The sequence below is a fragment of the Octopus bimaculoides genome, chromosome 1 (genome assembly GCF_046866305.1).
Source record: "Octopus bimaculoides isolate indiv1 chromosome 1, ASM4686630v1, whole genome shotgun sequence".
NCBI lineage: Eukaryota > Metazoa > Mollusca > Cephalopoda > Octopoda > Octopodidae > Octopus > Octopus bimaculoides.
In genome coordinates, this window is record NC_142928.1 from 184,160,749 (window position 1) to 184,184,492 (window position 23,744).

The 23,744-nt window shown below is 40.4% G+C and overlaps 1 protein-coding gene across 2 annotated transcripts in view; it reads left to right on the forward strand.

The window, feature by feature from the left end:
* The window catches only part of LOC106872717 (18S rRNA aminocarboxypropyltransferase), a 38,567-nt gene that overhangs the window by 3,392 nt on the left and 11,431 nt on the right, over nt 1–23,744 (forward strand). The window contains exon 1 of one of the 2 annotated variants that reach the window (XM_089363647.1): nt 17,945–18,439. The exons of the other annotated variant lie outside the window; for it this stretch is intronic. The gene's annotated coding sequence lies outside the window, so the exon portion shown is untranslated. Of the gene's footprint in view, nt 1–17,944; nt 18,440–23,744 lie in introns of those variants that run through there. 2 annotated transcript variants of the gene reach the window in all.

The following is a 23,744-nucleotide window of genomic DNA, read 5'->3' on the forward strand; positions in this document are numbered from 1 at the left end:
ATATCTAACAGTCCATATAACACCTCCCCACTGAAATTGATGCTACACAAGAAGTATCAACAGCAAAGTCTCTCTTGGGTTTTACGGGTTCTCTTGGACCGTCTTGGGTTGTCTGGTCCATACTCTGGAACGGGTAACATGGTCTTGGGTCTGGTTTGTCTTTGTGTTAGTGGCACAGTTTCCGATATCTCCATCGGGTGATCTGTTGCAAATTCAAATACAGTGTTTTCTGCATCACCAGGTTCATTGTCTTCCTCAGTTGTGTACCGCGGTCGCAGCTGTTCCCAGTGTCGTCTCCACATCGGGCCATGAGGTATGACCTTCACGTTAAAGCAGCGAGTACCCAATGACTTCTTAATGATTGCTGGTACCCATCGGGGATCTTTGTCTCGGCGAGGTCCATAGTATAGTGCATACACAGGATCTCCGGCCTTGTACTGCCTGGTAACTTTAGCGACATCAGCCGAGCTTGGAGTCACCTGAGACTTATGTGCTTCCTTAGACTGTTTGCCTTGAGCAATATGTGCTGGCGATGGCAGCAGAGAATCAATCCTTGTTCGTATCTGCCGGTGATTCAAAAGTTCACTTGGAGAGAATCCACAGGATGTTGGTGTTCTCCGGTACTGCATCAAGAATTCTTGAAGTGCTCGTGTTGGCGGAAGAGAAGACTTCCTCAGAGCTTGTTTGAAGGTCTGCACCAAACGTTCCGCTGCTCCGTTGGTAGCTGGGTGGTAAGGTGCCCCTGTCAGGTGTGTGATCCCGCGTTCTTTGCACCAGCTCTGGAACTCCTCAGACGTAAAAGTTGGTGCATTATCGGTGACCAGTGTGTGAGGAAATCCGAAGTGCGCAAAGTCTTCCTCAAGCAGATTCAAAGTGGCTTTGGAGGACGTGGAGGAAGTAGGATGAATGCATGGGTACTTGGAATAAGCATCTGTGATCACCAGTCAATCTCTACCCATAAAATTTATTGCATGGTCCAGATGTAAGCGGCTCCACGGCTTTTCTGGTAACATCCATGGGTGAACTGGAGGCTTAGATGGCTGCCTTTGATGTTCGTTACATGAATCACATCGTCGACTGGCTATCTCTATAGCAGCATCGATACCAGGCCAATAAACAGCAGTTCTTGCTAGTTGTTTCATGCGTTCCATGCCAAAATGTCCAAGATGCAGAAGATTAAGGATCTTTGGCTGCAAGCTATGTGGAATCACAACTCTAGATCCATGTATAAGGCATCCATGACAGATACTAAGTGAGTTTGATAACTTACGGAACTTGTTGACTTCGTCATTGATCTCCATGTTCTTTGGTGGCCAGCCTTCACGGACGTAGCGCATCACTGCAGATATCACTGGATCTTTCCCTGACTCTTGACGGAGGACGTTAGCATCCACAGGTTGGACTTGAATACTAAGAGCTTTGATGGCACACACCATGTCTATGTCTTCACCATTTTCCTTTCTGTCAAAGTCGTTGTCATCACCGAATGGCAAGCGACTGAGGGCATCAGCATTGCCATGATCTGCTGATTTCTGATATTCAATGGTGTAGTCAAACTGGTTCAGCCACAGGGCCCATCGTGCTAGTCTGTTAGCAGCGAGAAGTGGCGTCCCTTTCCTCGGACTGAATAGTGATGTCAGTGGCTTGTGGTCAGTCACGAGTACGAATTTACGACCGTACAAATATTGGTAAAACTTCTGCAAGCCAAATATGATAGCTAGGGCTTCCTTTTGAATTTGACTGTAGTTACGCTGTGCAGAAGTGAGAGTCTTGGACATATTGGATATTGGGCGCTCGCTTCCATCAGGATAGCGGTGAAACAGGACTGCTCCAATACCAACGTTTGATGCGTCACAAGCTAGTCCCAAAGTTTTGTTTGGATCGAAGTGTATCAGAATTTGACTTGATGAAAGTACATTTTTCAAGTGATCAAAAGCTGACTGTTCCTCATCTCCCCACTTCCAAATAGTTGACTTTTTCGTAAGGCAATAGAGTGGCTCTGCTATACTGGCTAGGTTTGGGATAAACTTTCCATAAAACTGAACTGAACCTAAGAAAGATTTCAAGCTTGATTCGTTCGTTGGAGATGGCATCTTTAAGACTGCTTCGACTTTGGATCCCTTAGTGATCCCTTCAGCCGACAAAATGTGTCCAAGGTATTCTACACTGGGTAGTGCAAACTGGCACTTTTCACGGCGACATCTGAGTCCATTGTCGCTTAGACGTGTGAGCAGACACTTTAGGTTGTTTAAGTGACTGTTTGCATCTTTCCCACTGACAAGCATGTCATCCTGGAAGACGGCCACTCCAGGTAGATCATGGGTCAGGTTTTCCATGATCTCCTGAAAGTAACCAGGTGCTGACTTGATTCCGAAAGGGAGTCGTTGTTGCAGGAGTACTCCACGGTGAGTGCTGAGTGCGAGTCTGCGTTGACTTTCTGGAGCCAGCTTGATCTGATTATAGGCATCAGCAAGGTCTATCTTTGTATATCTGAATCCACCTCCGAGTTTCTGCATCAGTTCAGCAGGGAGTGGCATTGGATGACGGTGATCAGCAAGTTGGTCATTAATTCCCACAGAGTAGTCACCACAAATCCGTAGTTTGGGCTTCAGGTTGCTTGAAGCGTGTGCTTTACGAATCGGTACCACTGGTGTTCCGTATTCATTGAATTGAACAGGCTTCCAGATTCCCTTGGCGATGCCTTCTTCGTAACCTTTGGCCAGGTCATCACGAAGAGCAAATGGGACTGGACGTGCCTTGTGAAAGACTGGTGTTGCGTCCGATTTGAACTTCACTTCCAGTTCAAAGTTCTTGAGACATCCCAATTCTTGCTTGAAAAGATCTGGAAATTCATCACACATGTTGTTACAATCTTGCTGCAGGGAAACATAGGGCTCGCTTGAGGTCTTTGGATACATCCCTTCTGCACCTTCCCTCTTAGCTTGGCTGTCTATGCTTTTCAAACCTAGAGCAGTGTCTACGGAAATTCCCAGAGTCTGGATAGCATTCCGACCCAGCAAATTAAGATCAGAGATCTTGGTGACTATGTAAGGTATAAGATCCTGCTTACCAGTTGTTGGATCCTTGGTTTGGCCCATGAAAGTTCCTAGAACAGGCAGGTTGTGCTTGCTGGCAGATTCATAGTGATGCTTGACATCTTGCAGCTTTGGTCTTCCAAGTTGTTTCCAGACTGACAAGGAAACAAAATTGCCTGTAGTAGCAGTGTCCAATTCCATTGTGAACAGTCTGTTCTGGATTGTTACTGGCACAATTAAACTGTGAGTGTCTCGGGAAACTTCACCTAGGATCGCCTTGACTAGCTCAGCTTTTGTGATTCTTTTCACGGGAGTTTGTGAATGGCCATTGCGTTGCTGATGTTGTTTTTTCCTACACAAAGCTTGCAAATGACCCTTTTTATCACAAAAATGACATTTGGTTTCCCTGAAAGGACAGTCTGTTGCTTTGTGGGCCTTTCCACATCGGTAGCATTTCTCCTGGTTTGTGGAATAAGACTGCTGATGTTTCTTTTGAGGACTCTTATTCCTGTTCTGCTGGACCTTGTACACCTGCTTGGTTTTGGAACCGTATACAGTTTCTTTTGCAACCTTTGCTGCGTCTTCAGTCTCAATGGCAACCTGGACAGCACGGGCAAAATCTAGTTCTGAGTCTTTTATCTTAAAAAGCGCCTTCAGAACCGCTTCATTGTTAACCGAACATATGAATCTCTGTCTCAGAGCTTCATCCTGTGGGTTGGTGATCGCTGGAAAATCACAGGTAGCTGCATCCTGGCGTATACGTGCTGCCAGCTCCTGGAGAGTTTCGCCTGGCTTCCGCTGCATATCACTCCAAAACTTGAAACGCTCTCTCACAATGAAAAGTTTAGGGTCGAACTGTTCCTTCATGAAGTCAACGATTTCGTCCATTATCAAGTTGTTGATATCTTTAGGCGGATTTTGTTGGGTAGCCAGATTAGCAAGTTGTTTGTAAACAGTAGCAGTCTGATTGATCAGGAACACTTGTGCCATGCGTTTTTCAGGTACAGCATTAGCAGCCACAAACGTACGGAATCTTGACCAGTAATCAGGCCATAGTTCTGTCGCTGAATCAAATGCAGTAAATGGTGGAATCGACACTGTTGTTGAAGCAGCTGAAAAATAGCCACTAGAATCGCCTTCAACTTGTCGAGCACCAAACAGTTTTAACAGAGCGTCCATATCTCTCTGATGTTGTTGCATTTGCTTGTCCATTTGTTCCCTAAACAATTTAATAAGTTCTACTGTCTGTTTTTCAGCCATTGTTATTACGATGAATAATTTTACGGTAAAGTAAGCATGTATCCTATCGGTCCTATCGGCGACGCCAATAAACTCTGTTATGTTTCCCTCGGACTGACTCGCAGAGATAACATAACGAGTTATACAATTTAATTATTACATTTATTGTTCAATTACATACAAAGAACGCACTCACCCAATGTTCGTTATGAATAAACAAAAGTCATGTCCGCCATATATATATCAATGACATTTTACTACGACAGTCCCACAAGACAACAACAATGAAACAATGAACTCAGACGAACCACATGACACACGGAACGTCAGACGAATTACATATCTAACAGTCCATATAACACTTTCACTCTGAGCAAGAGGCTCTTAGTTACCAGCAGAGGTAGGAGCTCTCTGAACTTTGTCCAGGCTATTCTTATTCTAGCAGCTATGCTCTCAGAGCATCCACCCCTGCTACTGACTTGGTCACCTAGCTAACGGCAGCTATCAACTTCTAGTTTTTTCCCCTTGCATGTGATGGAATCTATACATCTTCGGTGTTTATTGCATCTATGCATCTGTCACATATGAAAACTATCTTCCAGGGCCATCTACCTGAAGGAATTTGTGATTTGTCTGCCTTCCCACTTACTAAGACTTTGGTTTTTGCTAGGTTAAGGTATATATATATGTAAAACGGGCTTCTTTCAGTTTTCATTTACCAAATCCAGTCACAAGGCTTTGGTTGGCCCAAGGTTATAATAGAAAACACTTGCTGAAGGTGCCACACTGTGTGAATGAACCCGGAGCCGAGTGGTTAGTTTGTATACCTTGACATTGTGTGATTGTTGTAAATGAATGGCATTCATTTCTAATATTCTGTGAAAACATATCTGGTTCTAGGGAGGAAATATCTTGCTTGATAATTGTTAGTGACAGGAAGGGCATCCTGCCATAGAAGATCTGCCTCTCAGTGTCCAATATAATTTGCATGATTTGAAAAACAATGGGCATGGAGAAATAACACAGAGTCGCCATAGGCATGTATTTGAACAACATAGACAAATACACCAACTACCTAGGCCAGAAATATGTTCTAATCTGTTTGAATATGTCCAAATTTCTAGTCCATGGGAGATAAGATAGGACATTTGTCATGCTGATGATATTTATTGAGGCAGGATCACATGTCCATAACTGTCCTCTTGTTACCAAAAAATAAGCCTTTTGTTTTCTTTATAGTATGTCTACTTTGGAAATTCTTATTAAAGCTGCAAAAATATCACAAAAAACTGCTACTCAGAGTTTCACGTTCCTGTCCATTCAGCAGTTGTGATCAAGAACTGCTCGATGAATGGGAACATGATCGCAACTGCCCAATGAACGGGAAGGTGAAACTCTGAGTAGCAGTTTTTTGTGATATTCTTGTGATGTTTATGCAGCTTTAATAATAAAGTGTATATATATATATATATATATATATATATATATATATATATATATATATATATATATATATATATATATATCATCATCATCATCATCATCATCATCGTTTAACGTCCGCTTTCCATGCTAGCATGGGTTGGACGATTTGACTGAGGACTGGTGAAACCGGATGGCAACACCAGGCTCCAATCTAATTTGGCAGAGTTTCTACAGCTGGATACCCTTCCTAACGCCAACCACTCAGAGAGTGTAGTGGGTGCTTTTACGTGTCACCCGCACGAAAACGGCCACGCTCGAAATGGTGTCTTTTATGTGCCACCCGCACAAGCCAGTCCAGGGGCACTGGCAACGATCTCACTCAAAAATCCTACGGGAGCCAGTCAGGCGGTACTGGCAACGGCCACGCTCAAAATGGTGCATCTTATGTGCCACCCGCACAAGAGCCAGTCCAGGGGCACTGGCAACGATCTTACCTGGCTTACCGGGTCTTCTTACGCACAGCACATTTCCAAAGGTCTCGGTCAGTAGTCATCGCCTCGGTGAGGCCCAATGTACGAAGGTCTTGCCTCACCACCTCAGCCCAGGTCTTCCTGGGCCTACCTCTTCCACGAGTTCCCTCAACTGTTAGGGTGTGGCACTTTTTCACGCAGCTATCCTCATCCATTCTCACCACATGTCCATACCAGCGCAATCGTCTCTCTTGCACACCACAACTGATGCTTCTAATGTTCAGCTTTTCTCTCAAGATACTTACACTCTGACGGGTATTCACATTCACATTACACATCCAACGGAGCATACTGGCTTCATTCCTTGCGAGCTTACGTATGTCCTCAGCAGTTACAGCCCATGTTTCACTGCCATGTAGCATGGCTGTTCGTACGCATGCGTCATACAGTCTATATATATATATACATCTTCTTTTATTCTTTTATTTGTTTCAGTCATTTGACTGCAGCCATGCTGAGACACTGCATTAGTTGAACAAATCGACCCCAGAACTTATTCTTTGTAAGCCTAGTACTATCGGTCTATTTTGCTGAACCACTAAGTTACGAGGACGTGAACACACCAACATCGGTTGTCAAGTGGTGGTGGGGGAGACAAATATAGACACATAAACATGCTCACACACAATATATATATATATATATATATATATATATATATATATATATATATATATATATATATATATATACGACGGGCTTCTTTCAGTTTCCGTCTAGCAAATCCACTCACAAGGTTTTGGTCAGCCCGACGCTATAGTTGAAGACACTTGCCCAAGGTGCCATGCAGTGGGATTGAAACCGGAACCATGAGGTTGGTAAGCAAGCTACTTACCACACAGCCACGCCTATACATATATATATATATATATATATGTGTGTGTGTGTGTGTGTGTGTGTGTATATATATATATATATATATATATATATGTATGTATGTATGTATGTATATGAAAAAAATTCAGGACAAGTGAGTTCTAAAATATTTATTCCATTTGTTTACAGCTGTTTCGTAATCTGTATTCAGTTATATCGTCGACGCTAAAGCACCCCTACACACACACACGTGCACTCGCGCGCACACACACACACACACACGCAATCATACACACACGAACACACACACACACACACACATACGCAAACATACAGGCATGGACATACCCGTATAAGTATACGTACGAAATACCGCTAAGCATTTCGTCCGGCGTGCTAACGATTCTGCCAGCTCACCGCCTTCTCATTCGATTATATTATGAGCATTAAATGATTTATTTTTAACTAAATATTTGATCCCCAAAAGATAAATTTGATTAACGATTATATAAGGCTCCACTACTTTGGCTCCCAGATTTTCAGGAGGATGGTGACGTTAATTATGTACCCTAAACTCAATTACTGTTTATTTTGATAGCTGTACACCCGGCGGAATGCTTGCTGTGAATATTACTTGATTCTTAGAATCCCTATTCGAGTTAAATATATGCATGTCTACAAATGTACATTCATGTATGTATGTATGTCTACATGAGAAATTAAGGAGGGATGTCAGGAAGGGCATCGTTGTTGCACTTCCAGATGGTAAGGGTCTTCCTATGACACTGACATGCAGTGTCTGTGCAAGACCGTGCCTCAGTAAAGCTGGACTCATGAGTCATCTTCGTAGTCATAAAGCAAGACCGATGAATGACTACCAGGCCGCTGGTGATGATGCTACACACCATACTAATCATGTCTGTCGGGCATGTGGAAGGGAGTGTGATTCAGCAGGAGGACTTAAACGACACGCAAAGGTACATGGAACCCAATTACGACAACAGCCAGCTATTGCCAGTAAAGGTTTTGGATGCCAACTCTGTGCAAGACATTGTAGATCTTTGGCTGGGCTAAAAAGTCACATTCGATCACAGCACCGTTAAGTTAAGCTTCGTGCAATGGCCATACTCGATAACGAGGGGGCAGCCATCATCATGTATGTATGTATGTATGTATGTATGTATGTATGTATGTATGTATATTATTTGTAACTAGTTTCAGCCCTTAGAGTGAGATAGTGCTGGAGCACCACCATCAATGTTCCTAGTCATGTTTCTGTTGTTGAATTTTAGTGAGGGTGGGAGTCTGATATCGCTGTCATTATATGTGCTTATACTTGCATCGTATTGCTTAATATCCCAAACGGGATTTCATCTGGGACTTAAGCAGTACAATGTTCTAATAGTGTTTGACTGCATTCGCTTCCACTTAAGGTAAACCTCTCATGTTTTTCAGATAGATATTGGAAAGTTATGGCCTTTTTAATCCTAATCTAGTGCACCAATTCGTCACTCACCCTCCAGTCATTTTCTATTAATCTACGTCTCTCTCTCATCCTCCCCCACTCAGCTTACTTCTTCTTGTCCATCAACGTGTCTTCTACTACCCTGTCTCCTCATCATTCCCTCTTTACCTCTAACGCTGCTCATGATATTTTTCTATTCAATCTCCTCACCAACAATAAACACGTAGCTGTCTACCCCACTCTCTCTCTCTCTCTCTCTCTCTCTCTCTCTCTCTCTCTTCCTTCATTCCTTCGCTAAACACCTTCTCACTTCAATTACTCTGTTTCTCTTATCATACACATACTTTATCTTCGTTTATATTCTTCCCCTGGCTCTCTCTCCACGATCACTTTCTATTTTTGCTTACTCTTTTGTTCATGCTTATCTAGAACGAACGAAGGCAATGTAGAGTAGAGAGGATCTTTTAGTTTAGCAAGAGACATGGCAACCTTTTTGGTGTTGGTAACACGATATATTGCACAGATTAAATCCTGGGGAGTGGTTGTCAAATAGACGAAATACAATAGACATTTTAGTCTTAACAAGGACATGACGACGTCTTTTGTGCTGGTGCGATGGTAAAATGCATCTGGTACATTTTGTAAAATAATGGCTTTTTGAGAGATGCGTACAACAGCAAAAACCACATCAAAATTGGAACGTATGGGTAAGATGTGGTCCTCCAAACCATCTCGGAGGGCTGTAACTCTAAATGGAAACTGGTTCGGAGACTGAGATGAGAACCCCGTCCAACATATACCAAGATGCAAATCGGACGTAAAAGGATTATGTAACTACACACACACACACACACACACACACACACACACACACACACACACACACACATATATATATATATATTTATAAAAAAGAAGTTTGAAAACGCCAATATATAAAAAATGAATTTTAATTTAAAATTTTGTCAGAGATATTTTTTAACATGTTTCAGTTCTTGTAAAAACGAACCTTATAAAAAAAAAAATATATATATATACGCGCGTGCACACACACACACACACACATATATATATATATATATATATATATATATATATATATATATATATATATATATATATATATGCAGGGTGACTGAAAAGTAACTCCCTATTTCAAAGTACTTATAATTTATTTATAATCTATAATTTTGAGAAAAAAATGAATATATGAAGAAAGTGTATAGCATGGAGTTTTATTTAAAATTCGATATAGACACCAGCTTCCGCAATCAGCTTCTCAAGCCGACTTGGAACCGCATCAACTGATTTCATCAGGAACTCTTGTGGGATGGAAGACATAACATCTCTCCTTTAACCAACCCCAAAGAAAAAGTCACAGTGCGTTAAATCAGGGCTTCTGGGCGGCAAATCATGCGGACCTCGACGAATTGGAAGGACGACTGCTTCTTCGAGTATCAGCTACAAATCCTGTAGTCATGAGTTTCGCATGACAATTCTTGATCGTCTTTGCATCGACTTGAGCATGTCTTCCTCTAATGGTCCTTTACTATCTTTGCACTTGAACAACTGATCTCCAAACTTCGTAACGTGCCGCTAGCTGGGCACGCTCCTGTACAGTAAAACGTCCAACTATGTTTGTAGGGCTTCTAAATTTCAAACAAAATAATCGATCTGAAAAAAAAAACAACAATAACAGAATCAATTCCCATACATGGAAGAACATACACAACAAATTTGAGACAAAAATTATAGTTAATAAATAAATTATAAGTATTTTAAAATAGGGGGTTACTTTTCAATCACCCGGTATATATATAATCAACTAACACTGCGGAATTCTTGAAGTAGATTCAAAGAAAATATACCCCAACTGCAGATGACACCAGGTAGCCCAAACTGTACCAGTGTTTTTCTCAACACAGAGCATACCCAAGGCACACAGAGCTGCGCTCGGTAGTGAAATGAAAGCACGTTATAAAAATAAAACTACTGAACAATAATAATAATAATACCTGGAAATAGAGGTAACTCGAATGTGGAATCTAAAAACAGAAACAATTCCTATCATAGTAGGTGCCTTAGGTATAATAAAAAAAATATTCAGACAAATACATAACAAAAACACCAGGACTTACAAATATATATAACATACAGAAAATTGCACTACTGGGCACTGCACACATCCTACGCAAAACACTTTCAATACAGTAACCATAAGAGCACCACAGCAAACCACAGCACATACCCAAGGCACACAGAGCTGCGCTCGGTATTGAAGTGAAAGCACGTTATAAAAATAAAACTACTGGGGATAATAATAATAATAATAAGAAGAAGAAGAAGAAGAAGAAGAAGAAGAAGAAAAAATAAAAAAAGAATTAAAAAAAGAACGATCAGAAACAAATTGAGGGGCGGTGGAACCAGACGCCCCTGCATGGAGTGGACAGTATATTCTTCGAAGTCAAAATGCTAGACCAAGTAACAACCCATCAGTGACCGAGAAGTTCAGAACTGAAAGCAGAGACGAAAAACTTCAAATTGGCAGGACAATATCAAAGCCTGTTTACCAGGTTAACGTTCTTCAAAACGGTACTGACCCTAAATTCAGGTTCTGCGACACGTCTGATGAAACAACGGACCATCTCGTCTTGGAATGTCCTGTACTGACAACAAATAAATACAAAAATCGCCACGTTAGGGTAGGACAGTATTTGCATTGGAAAATATGTAGACACTACAAAATCGGTACTCCTGCTTAGTGGCATGAACATCTTCCTGAGCCAGTCGTTGAAGGTAAAAATGTCACTATCCTCTGGGTTTTTCCAGTCAACACCAACAGAACGATCCAGGCTAATCGACCAGACATAGGTCATGAACATCTTCCTGGCTTACACTGATGTGCAAAGATTTTTGTAAAAATGCGGTAAAAGTTAGTTATCAATGCTTCGAAAAGTTTGGTATACTCATGCAATGGATTAATAAAAGAAATTGTTCGAATGCAGACTCAATTCAAAAGCAAATACAAACACATTTCGGAGTCACTGTCAAAAATATTCCAGTTTAAGAATAATATATACAACCTGTCACTTAGTCATCACTTGCAAGTGAGTGGTACTTGATAGACAGACATTCTAGACACTAACGTAGCTAGAGTGTGTACCACCCGGGGCGGCCCTTCCGTTTGCCGCCCCCGGGCCCCACAAAAAACACATATTGCCTACAGCAAACCCACAAATGCGCCCCTTCCCCATCCCAGCTACACTAATGATTCTAGACCTTTCTATTCTTAACCCTGCACTGCAATGGTGCTCAGCTGGTATTCATTGTCAGTTGAGTAGACTGGAGTAACGTGAAATGAAGTGCCTTGTTGAAGGGCAAAACGCGCCGCCTCGTCAAAGAGTCGAACCGATGACTTTAAGACCGTTAGATGTTACACTAACAACTCGGCAATGAACCTCGCTCTACATATACAAATACGCGCACACATGCATCTATATACATGCACATACGTACATATGTACGTACACTAGCGTAACTAGAACGTGTGCCGCCCGGGCGGCCCTTCTGTTTGCTGCCCACGGACCCCACAAAAGACACATATTGCCTGCAGCAGACCCAAAAGTGGTACCCCTTTAAAAGTGCCGCCCGGGGCGAACCGCCGCTACAGACCCCCCCACCCCCAGTACGCTAGTGTGTATATATATACATACACACATACATACATACATACATACATACATGCACGCATACATACACACATACATACATACATACATACATACACGCATACATACACACATACATACATACATACATACATACATACACGCATACATACACACACAGACACAGAGACACACACACATACATAAACTCACACATACATACATACATACATACATACATACATATATACTGTACATGCATGCATGCACGCACGCATACACACACACACACACATACATACATATATACATGTATGCATGCACGCATACACACACACACTCATACATACATGCATGCGCACATACATACACACATACATAATACATACATACATGCATGCATGCGTGCATACACACATACATACATACATACATACATGCATGCACGCATACGCACACACACATATACATACACACACATACATACATACATACATACATACATACATACATACACACACATCACAGTTGCATTAGACGAAGATTATCAATACAAATTAGCACCATAAATGGAACCAGTGAGGTGCATCAATGTTATGAATACATTATTAATCATAAAAATTCCGTATTCGTATTGTAATTAACAATGCATTCATAATAAGAAGACTCAACTCATTTATTTATGTATTAATTATATTAACAATAACGTGCATAGGCGCAGGAGTGGCTGTGTGGTAAGTAGCTTGCTTACCAACCACATGGTCCCGGGTTCAGTCTCACTGCGTGGCACCTTGGGTAAATGTCTTCTACTATAGCCTCGAGCCGACCAAAGCCTTGTGAGTGGATTTGGTAGACGGAAACTGAAAGAAGCCCGTCGTATATATATATATATATATATATATATATATATATATATATATATATGTATGTGTGTATGTGTTTGTGTGTCTGTGTTTGTTCCCCCAACATCGCTTGACAACCGATGCTGGTGTGTTTATGTCCCCGTAACTTAGCGGTTCGGCAAAAGAGACCGATAGAATAAGTACTAAGCTTCTAAAGAATAAGTCCTGGGGTCGATTTGCTCGACTAAAGGCGGTGCTCCAGCATGGCCACAGTCAAAAGACTGAAACAAGTAAAAGAGAAAGAGAAAGAGTATATGAATAAAGCCAAACTTTCAGAAATCAGTGTGTCAGCCAACGTCATTTGTATTAAAACTATTATAACTACAAAGTACATTGCTCTTTCTTACTTGTTCAGCCATTTTTTTGCTTCGGTAACGTACCGTCATAAATCAGGATTTGAAAAATAGAAATAAAAGAAAAGAAAAGATGTTTCAATAATTTAGAAATTCATCAAAAGGTCAACAAACTGTAAATCACTCTTTTTGCTTTTGTTCTGTAGATTACTAATGATGACTAAACTACAACGCAGATTTGTGTAATGACAGAAATCATCACTCAACAACTATTAATAAAGAGACAAGTAAACTACGTAAATACTTTATAGTACATCATATGTCTTTATTTGACTACGTCACTAGAATGAATAATCTGAGAGATCAGAAGCTTTCTTTGCTATGGTTAACTATGAGGAAGAGGATTGTCATGGCAACAACACATTCAACAACAACAGTCCTTGGCATTTGCTTGAAATTGTAAGCCTTAGCTTGTTATGCAGCCTCTCGCTATAGCGAGGACTGTTTATAGTTTGATCGCCTTTCCTTATAATCCTTCTAAGTTCCTTCGAAATTCTTTTGAAAATATGTGAATTTCCTGTTGTGCGCTCCCTGTTTTATAGGAAGCGAGCATATTTTTAAAGGAGCAATTTAAAAGGAACTTATAAGGAGTTAGAGTAGTACTGAAGAATTGTGGTGGACACTGGTGGATTCTCCTGTCGTAAATGACTGATGAGGGGTTCTGCAACTTGTGTGAACGACCTGCGAAGATGATTTGTTTCTAGAGATCAAAATGTTTGTGCTCTACATTAGGTCATTCCTTCCGTCAAATCGACATTATCTGTACAGCTGCACCTTGTGCAACATGTCAGATGTCGAAGTGATTGCAGAGCAACACGAAATTAGGTGTTTTGCAACAGGAAATGAAATATTTCCCGGTCGGGAATCGAAACCACGATCTCGAAAAGGTGAGTGCAACACCTGAACCACTAGGCCGCGCGCCGTTACAACTGAGGGATTATAAAGAAAAGAGATCAACAATTTACATTACTCGTTATAGCGAGATGCTGCGTGACAAACTAAAGTCTACAATTCGAATCTTATGCCAAGGGCTATTATTGAATATGAGGGTGGGCTGAAAATTCATGGCTGAAAATTCATGACTGTGAAGGTGTGATGCTAGAGCTGTGAAGTCTTGCATGCATTAATTTCAGCCCTTCTAACTACCTCCGCCTTAGCGAAGGCGGAGGTGTTGTTTGCTTGTTTGTCCGTGGACAAGATATCTCAAGAACCGCAGGATGGATTCGGATGAAACTTTCGAGAATGTTTGACCTCATGACTGGCACGAACTGATTAGGTTTTGGGATCGATCCAGTACCGGACAAGGATTCTGGATACGTTGCGGTAGAGTCGTGCGACTTCTTTGGGCTATTCTAGGTTATCAGACAAAGAGTGTTGCTCAAGGAGCTGCCTGCCAAATCTTATGATGTAATCAGCCTCATATATGCAAACTTGGTCAAGGGGTGCACATCGACACTTGGTGGTTAAAAGATGTTGCTGAAGGGATATGGTGCGACATTCAAAGTCATTTTGGATCGAAGAACTGGGCCGAGGTACCGAACAGCGTAGCCCACATAGCCAAGACCTGGTCTTGGCGGTGGCTATCCCTGAAAGAGAGGGCGGAGGTGGCCAATGTGTTCATCGCATCGGTCATCACCTACCGCCTAACCATCGTTCCCTGCCCTGATTCGTGGTTGGGTAAGCTGGAAAGACAGCTCTTTCGCTTCTTGTAGAAGGGTTCGAATCCGCTTGTGAGACGCTCTATTTGCTGTCAACAACCGTTAAAGGGTGGGCTAGGGATGCCTTGGCTGATGATGCGCAGGCACGCGCTGAGGTTGAGGCATATGTGGATGGTGATCGGGTGTGGTCTCCGCTGGCGAAACAGATATTTCCCAAGTTCACTTGTTTCGGTGGACTGAAAACCTGGTTCTATCGTAGATCGAAGTTGGGTACATGGTTCACGGAGTGTCGTAAGGCCCTCTGGATATTCCATCTCTCGGGCGGCGCCTGCGGTAGTGGTTCTACCACATTCTTCTATAGAGGGTTGGTAGAGACGAAATGTGACGATACCTTGGGGGAAGCCCAAGGTCTCGATGATAATCCGCTGGCCAGTCTGGTCCAACGTACATTCGGGCCGAAGACGCTGGATAATTCCCAGAAGTCCTTGGCATGGCAATATTACCGAGGAGCCTTACCTGTCCGGGACAAGCTCGCAAGGCATGGTGGCCCTGGCCCACCGACCTGTCCAAGATATGGCGGGGGGGGGGGCAGGGAAACCGTCCTGCACGCTATTTGTTCAGTGTTCGGAGGTGTCAGATGTGTGGGTTTATGCCGAACAACTGTTAAGTACAGGAAGAGTACAGTTATCGACTGAATCAATAGTAAAATATTGACCCACCGGATTTCGTATCGAAAGAAGGTAAGAATTGCTTTCTCATCGCAGTAGCAATTGTAAGAGAGGCGATTTGGAAGACGCGAATGAAAAGGTAAATAACAGGCATTTTTATCTCTGGCCCTGGCTTGGTGAATTTCTTCACCTTCTACCTAAGAAGGAAAATAAGGTTAGAGAAAAAGTGCCTATCCGCCAAAATGTTCCAAGATCGATGGAAGAATGTCGCACGAATGTTGCGTATGGATGGAACTGCATGAATACAACGCAGGACGAACCCAAAGCATCAGTGGTGAGACGGGGCTCGTGGGGTCCGAGCATATCCTGCCTCCCACTCCAATCTGTATTGTTGTCTTGTATATGTTATCATTCGAACTATTCATATTTATGTAAACATTTTTAATTCATCTTTTTGTTAACTCATACGATAAATCTGACCCCATATCAGATTCTACTGTCCCCTCTTTGTTGCCTCCTTGTGGGAAATAAAAAATTTGCGAAATGCTTAGCGGTATTTCGTCTGTCTTTACGTTCTGAGTTCAAATTCCACCGAGGTCAACTCTGCCTTTCATCCTTTCGGGGTCGATAAATTAAGTACCAGTTGCGTACTGGAGTCGATCTAATCGACTGGCCCCTCCCTCAAAATTTAAGGCCTTGTGCCTATATTAGAAAAGATTATGTTAATGCAGTGGTAATCCGAAAATTTGGAAGGACTGACTATTCAACCAATAATAGATTATTTCTATCTACCAGTTAAATAATTGTGCTGTATGTTAAACCATTTTATAAAGAAGATTTGTCTTGCTTATGTTCAACCAAAAATAGCACTAAGTTAGTTTTATGAAGGCATAATATTACCTCAATGATCACTGGCTTCAAGCTAATGAAACGTAAAGGGACTGGCACAGAGAATGTTTGAAATATGTATATCAAAATTTATGCTCTCTTATACAGCAGACTGCTTGTTTGTTTACGTCTAAGGTCAAATGTCACTTTATTGTACTCTTGGGTTGGTGTTATTTTTCGTGTAGTAATTACTATTGATAGACATTGTTACTTTGTAAAATAGTTCCTAATAACTCTGGAAATCAAATTTGTGTGTGATATATATATATATATATATATCGTACGTATACAGAGAAAGAGAGAGAGAGAGAGAGAGAGAGAGAGAGAGAAGGAGATGCTTGCATTTCATTTATATGTAATAGTGCAGATCAAGGTTTCGTTGTCTGTGCAACAGATAATTGTTCGTCAGTAACTGAAACCTTGATCTTGAGTTCATAAGACTGGCTGGTTTAGTTGGGCAGATATAATAAAAGACAAGAGAGCCCTTGTTTGTTATGTATGTATGTATGTATGTATGTATGTATGTATGTATGTATGCGTGCGTGCGCGTGTGTGTGTGAGTGTGTGTATGTATATATTCTTTTATGCTTTTATGCTTTTACTTGTTTCAGTCATCTGACTGTGGCTATGCTGGAGCACTGCCTTTAGTCGAACAATTCGACCCCAGGACTTATTCTTTATAAGCCTAGTACTTATTCTATCGGTCTCTTTTGCTGAACCGCTAAGTTATGGGGACGTAAACAAACCAACATCGGTTGTCAAGGGATGATGGGGGTGCTAACACAGACACACAAATACACACATACACACACAAATACACACACACATGTATATATACGACGGGCTTCTTTCTGTTTCTGTCTACCAATTCTACTCACAAGACTTTGGTCGGCCCGAGGCTATAGTGAGTTTGTATGTCTGTGTGCGTGTGTGTGTCTGTGTGCGCGTGTGTATCTGTGTGCGTGTGTGTATCTGTGTGCGTGTGTGTCTGTGTGCGTGTGTGTATCTGTGCGCGTGTGTGTGTCTGTGTGCGTGTTTGTGTGTCTGTGTGTGTATGCTTCTTATGCATTCCAAAACCGAGCTGCCGATTTTGACGTATGGGTTCTCAAAAGATTCAGTAAGCTTTTGGCTACCAACTAAACTATATTTTCATTCACATATTTGCATTACAAAAATTTAACATTATCATTTTTCTTTTAGTCACCTATCGTAAACGACATTTTATATCACCACCTCAACGACGATGACGTCGCATTTTCTATATGGGTGTGTTCACGCGTTCGTTACCCACGTTAGGCTGGTGAATGACAAGTACATGTGTGTGACGGTGTATGTGTCTGTCAGTATACATACATTTTTGTGACGACTGACACTCACACATCTAAACACAGAGACAAAAACACGCCGGGACAGAGATAGTCTTCAGGTGTACTTTAGTGTATGTGTATGTGTGTTAGTTTATGTATGTAACTCCTCCCCACTAACAGTGAAACGCACCAATATTGAAAGTTTACTTGCGGCCCGAACTTTAAACGAACAACAACGCTCACTTTCAAGTACTACCAACATGAAGACTCGCAAATATATCTAAAAAAAATAATGTTATTCTGGTTATTATAACAAATTCAGAAACGTGGCGAAGTAGAAAGCCTCAGCAGCTCTTTCAATAACATTACCGAAATGTTATTCCACTCCTTCAAACCAGTTTCAAGATAATGCATTTTAACAGTCCTTATCGTATTCCTCCTGGTTCTTCACCACTGTATCAACGTCACACAACCTTTTTACTACGGTCAGTATTTATTCTACAGCCTATAATGTTCCACAGTTAAAAAATATATAGTAATGTCAAATTAATTTAATCTTTCTACATACATCCTTCAGCAAATATTTTAAATTAACGTTCACCACAACAACATCTTCCTTTCTATACACTTGGTTCAGCGTTCGTTTCAAAATTGTAAAATAAATAATTTTCGTGTGAAAAATTGAATTATGCCTTCTGAATTTTCTTCGACATTCACTTTCTTCACCGTGACATTCAATCGTGAATTTTATGACATTTACTGCATGTTCCAAAGAAACGTTGACTTTCTGTACTTTCTTACATTGGTGACGCATACTAACTTTTTCTAAATTGGTGACTTTCCATTTTTTCATAGCATGACTATGCTCCAGAAAGTATGATTTGCACCTATATTGATTACATTTCGTTTCGCTTGAACTTCGTGTGTGTACGTTTTGCTGTTTTCAATTTTATCAATTCTATGAGTGTGTGTATGTGTGTATGTGTTTCTGCGTTCGTTATGTCTATAGTAAACTATAGTAAAGAACATTTTACATTGTTTTAATGAGCCCACATCTAATGAGTCACATCTTTATGGTTGGTGATCCCCATGAAAATCATGATATTCTCATTCGTGTTCGAGATAACAACCTTAAACGTGTTTCACAGACTCATCCCTCTTATGATGCTCCCCAGTATACTCTTATTCTGTGGAATGGACAAGACGGGTATCATTTCAATATTCCACGGATTGAACTTGCAACAGGATAACCAATTACAAACAAAAAGGTGTCGTCAAATGACTTCTATTCTTACCAATTGATGTTAATACCAGAACAATCAAATCAATTACACATGTCAAATAAACTTTATTTTAATTTACATATTTTCTACGTTATCTCAACAGCCAGTTATAGTTATTTAAATTACACTTCTCTACAACGAACAAGTTTCATTAGAAAATGAAAATAGTTTCACACTTTCAATTTGAACCAAAATTACAAAGTGTTGCATTACGAGAGTGACGATGTGCGAATAATGAAGGTAATGTTTCTCCGAATTAGTCATATCTGTATTATAAAAAAGAAAGCTGCTTTTTATCTATCTACCAAATAAACTATGTTTTTGACTCAACAACTCTTTTTTACAACTAAAATAATCTCGGCAACTAGGTTGAGTCGCACAGTTTTGAGGTCATTTTCAGACAATATTTCAATTTGCTTCAAATGTTTCACTTTCGTCCGATGTTTCACGCATGCGTAGAATTCTACTCAGACAAACATTTATGAAAATGTACACAAATATTGTATCAAAATAAGCCACAACCAAACAAGTGCATTATTAGACATCCATTTTTCTATATATTATGAGGAAATACACACTCTCTCTCTCTCACGCACAAAAAAGATGTATGCATATGTATTTTTGGGCGAAGGTAATGAATACGCACTCCCAGTGTCTAGGCTTAGGGTTACGCCTGAAACGGGTGGTATGCGTGTATATGAAAGATAATGTGTGTGTGTGTGTGTGTGTGTGTGTGTGACAGAGAGAGAGGGAGAGAGAACGAGAGCGAGTGAGTGCCACTTACACATACATCACAACACACACCTTCACTCACTCACTCACTCTTTCTCTCTCTCTCTCTCTCTCTCCCTCCCTCCCTCTCTCTCTCTCTCTCTCACACACACACACACACACACATTTCTTATACACGTACATCTTACACTTTCTCCTCTCTTTTACTTTCTCCTCTCACTTCAAAGCAAATGTCGCCTTTTCACTTTATCCTTTCTTTCAATTTCTGCTCTCTTCAAAGCATACAGAAATTAAAACAATTTTACGGAAATTAACGAACAATTGTATGATCCCATTTATGTCGAGTTGACAACTTTGCTTCACCAAACGAGGGAATGCCATAAATAACTTCCTTTGACACACATACACACACTACGGGTAAAACTTCTGTGTGAATTATGTTATTTCTTGCAGTGTGCACGCGCAAATTTACGGCTCAAATCCAATTGAAATGATCTTTTCCTATTGTGTAATTTGTTGGTGATGAGCGTATTTAAAAACCTGATCTTCAATAAAAAAAATTTAAAGGAAGTTTTCCCAGAAATCCTGTCCTTTATCTCTTTTTTCTAATATGTCCAAGGTGACATTTCAGTCCGCCCCGCCTTATTTTCCTAAATTTCTTCCGATTCCTATGTTTGCAATACAGGGGATTGGGATTTCTACTACAAAACACGTTCTCAGTATTTTAATTTTCTCCCTCTTCATACCAAGTTCATTTTTTAATTTTTTCAAATTTTTATTTTTAGTAATCCAAGAAAGAAAAAAACAGAGTACAAATCTTTAAGAATTTTACCCATCACCTCATCACTTTCAAAAAGCTACAAACTCCCAATATTTCACTCTTAGCTTTTTGGAAAGTGGGGAAGTTTCTTCTCAAATAATGTCGTTTAGCTGTTGTTTCTAGCATGTCGTGTTTTCTGGTGGTGGTCTAGTATTTTTAAAGTCTACTATTTCAGTAGAATTCTACGCATGCGGGAAACAGACAAAAGTGAAAGATTGGGAGATTTTAGCTTTTTGAAAGCTGGAAGGTGATGGGTGTGCGAGGTGGGGGAAGGGCCATTGAGTGTTTCTTTAAGAGAAACTAAACTATAATATATATATATATATATATATATATATATATATATATATATATATATATATATGGGACAAGAACGCAAAAGTAACCAGTTAGGCGATACAAGAAAGGGACAACAAAACATCCAGATAGACGATACAGAGAAAACAAGGACGGGTCATTCGGAGTTTTCTTTCATCAGTCGAGATCTAGATTATCTTTGCAATTTCGGCTGGTTATACTCGACATTGCTCCAATCTGGCCAGCCCCAAGGAAAAACTAAGCTAAGAGCATATATATATATTTCCCAAATTTGTAATCTCTGTATTTTTCTACGTAGATAACAATAACAACAAAAAAAAAATTGAAAAGAGTTACAAGTTAAGAAATTGCGGTGGAGAGAGGGGGAAATTAAAATTTTGAAAACGTGATTTCTGGACAAAATCGTATTAACCCTCTTTTATACGATGAAACAATACATAGCTTCGGATCATTCTTAAGAAGAGAAAGCACTTTCAGGCAAATTGTACTCTCGCCCTTCACTATTAAACAAACAATAACTTCCATTATTCCATTAACTATGTATCAGCTGTACTGATTCTGCCCATAAGAAAAGAGCAAATAATACGATGTGCTTCTAGGTCATAACACCCGGGCAACACTGCATTGCTAGTATGCGCACGCGCGCGTGTGTACATGCACGCATTTATGTATGTATGTATGTATGTATGTATGCTCTTTTACTCTTTTACTTGTTTCAGTCATTTGACTGTGACCATGCTGGAGCACCGCCTTTAGTCAAGCAAATCGACCCCAGGACTTATTCTTTATAAGCCTAGTACTTATTCTATCGGTCTCTTTTGCAGAACCGCTAAGTTACGAGGACGTAAACACACCAGCATCAGTTGTCAAGCGATGTTGGGGGGGGGGACAAACACAGACAGACAAACGCATACACACACACACACACACACACACACACACACACACATATACATACATATATACGACGGGCTTCTTTCAATTTCCGTCTACCAAATCCACTCACAAGGCTTTGGTCGGCCCGAGGCTATAGTAGAAGACACTTGTTCAAGGTGCCACGCAGTGGGACTGAACCCGGAACCATGTGGTTGGTAAGTAGCTTGCTTACCAACCACATGGTTCCGGGTTCAGTCCCACTCCTACGCCTAAAAGAGTTTTGCCACTTTGTTCGAATCCGGCTTGAATTCTGCAAAGGTAAGAAAAAAGAACTTAAATTCCAAATAAAGCATACAAGAGCAACTTGTTGATCCTGTTTCAAATTCTTATGAAAGAAACTTGTTTGCAGGCTAGAATCTGGTTCTATCTGCAGTGTTAGTGAGAAATTAGAAAAATATATCATAAATACGTAAGTTAAAGAACATATAATAAATGTACAAACTGAAAACAGACACAGAAAGTTGCCAAATCGTCATCAATTATCGGCCGTAGGGTCAACGCAATTTCGCCGCCTTCAAGTAATAATATTGATCCCTTTGCTATAAGCTTAAAGCACTGATAGCACAAGGGAAGTCTGATTCTGCAATCAAGATTAGGGAGAGAGTGAAAAATCAAAGGTGTATCTTCGAAACTAAAAGTCGTAATATCAAAATCATAATAGTAAAAGATTACTTGTCTCTAATCTTTCGTTTGTCTCGAAATCAATGGAAGGAGTTGTAGTTTCTAAAACAGTCATACTTGTAAAGACGAACAATTTATGTAAAGTGTTTCAATTTGCTTACAAGGAGTATCACAGCACTGAGACAACGTTGGCGTGCGTGAACGTAACATTTTAATGGTAATGAAGTATCAAAAGTTATTTCTACTTGTATTTGCGCAACTGCCCGCGGTATTTGACACTGTTGACCAGGAAATTCTATTTATCGAGTTGGCGAAACGCTTTACAGAAGTAAATATTATCTATGAATGGTTAATGTTCTATTTATCTGACAGGCAGCAGGAAATTATAGTCAACGGATAACAGTCCGAAAACCAGTATATTGACTGAGGCATGCTCCAAGGATTTGTGCTAGGATCAATTCTTTTCACTGTGCACACTACTCTCGTCCTAGTGTTAACATTCAAAGCTGTATATGGCTTGCTCCTCATTACCTTAGTAAACTGCTTCCTGAAAAAGAGTCAACAGTTTGTTTGAAATCAAGTGGAACCAAACACGAAAATGAAGTACTGTAGTGATCAGACTTACTGTCAGTTAGCTCCATCTTCCTGGAATGAGCTTTCTCTGTCTGTAACAACTATACCATTTGTGTGGGCTTTCAGATCAAATCTTCTTCTTCTTCTTCTTCTTCTTCTTCTTCTTCTTCTTCTTCTTCTTCTTCTTCTTCTTCTTCTTCTTCTTCTTCTTCTTCTTCTTCTTCTTCTTTTTCTTCTTCTTCTAATTTTGTTTCCATTTCTTGCCAAGTGTCTTCCCGACACTTATGGCAGAGAAACTCACTGTGTACATAGGTAGGCCACTAAAATAAAGACGCCAGGTTGTTAATTTATAATAATAATAATAATAATAATAATAATAATAGTTATTAGTATTATTATTATTATTATTATTATTGTTGTTCAGTAGCTCTGTGCGCCTTGGGTATGTGCTGTGGTTTGCTGTGATGCTCTTATGGTTACTGTATTGAAAGTGTTTTGCGTAGGATG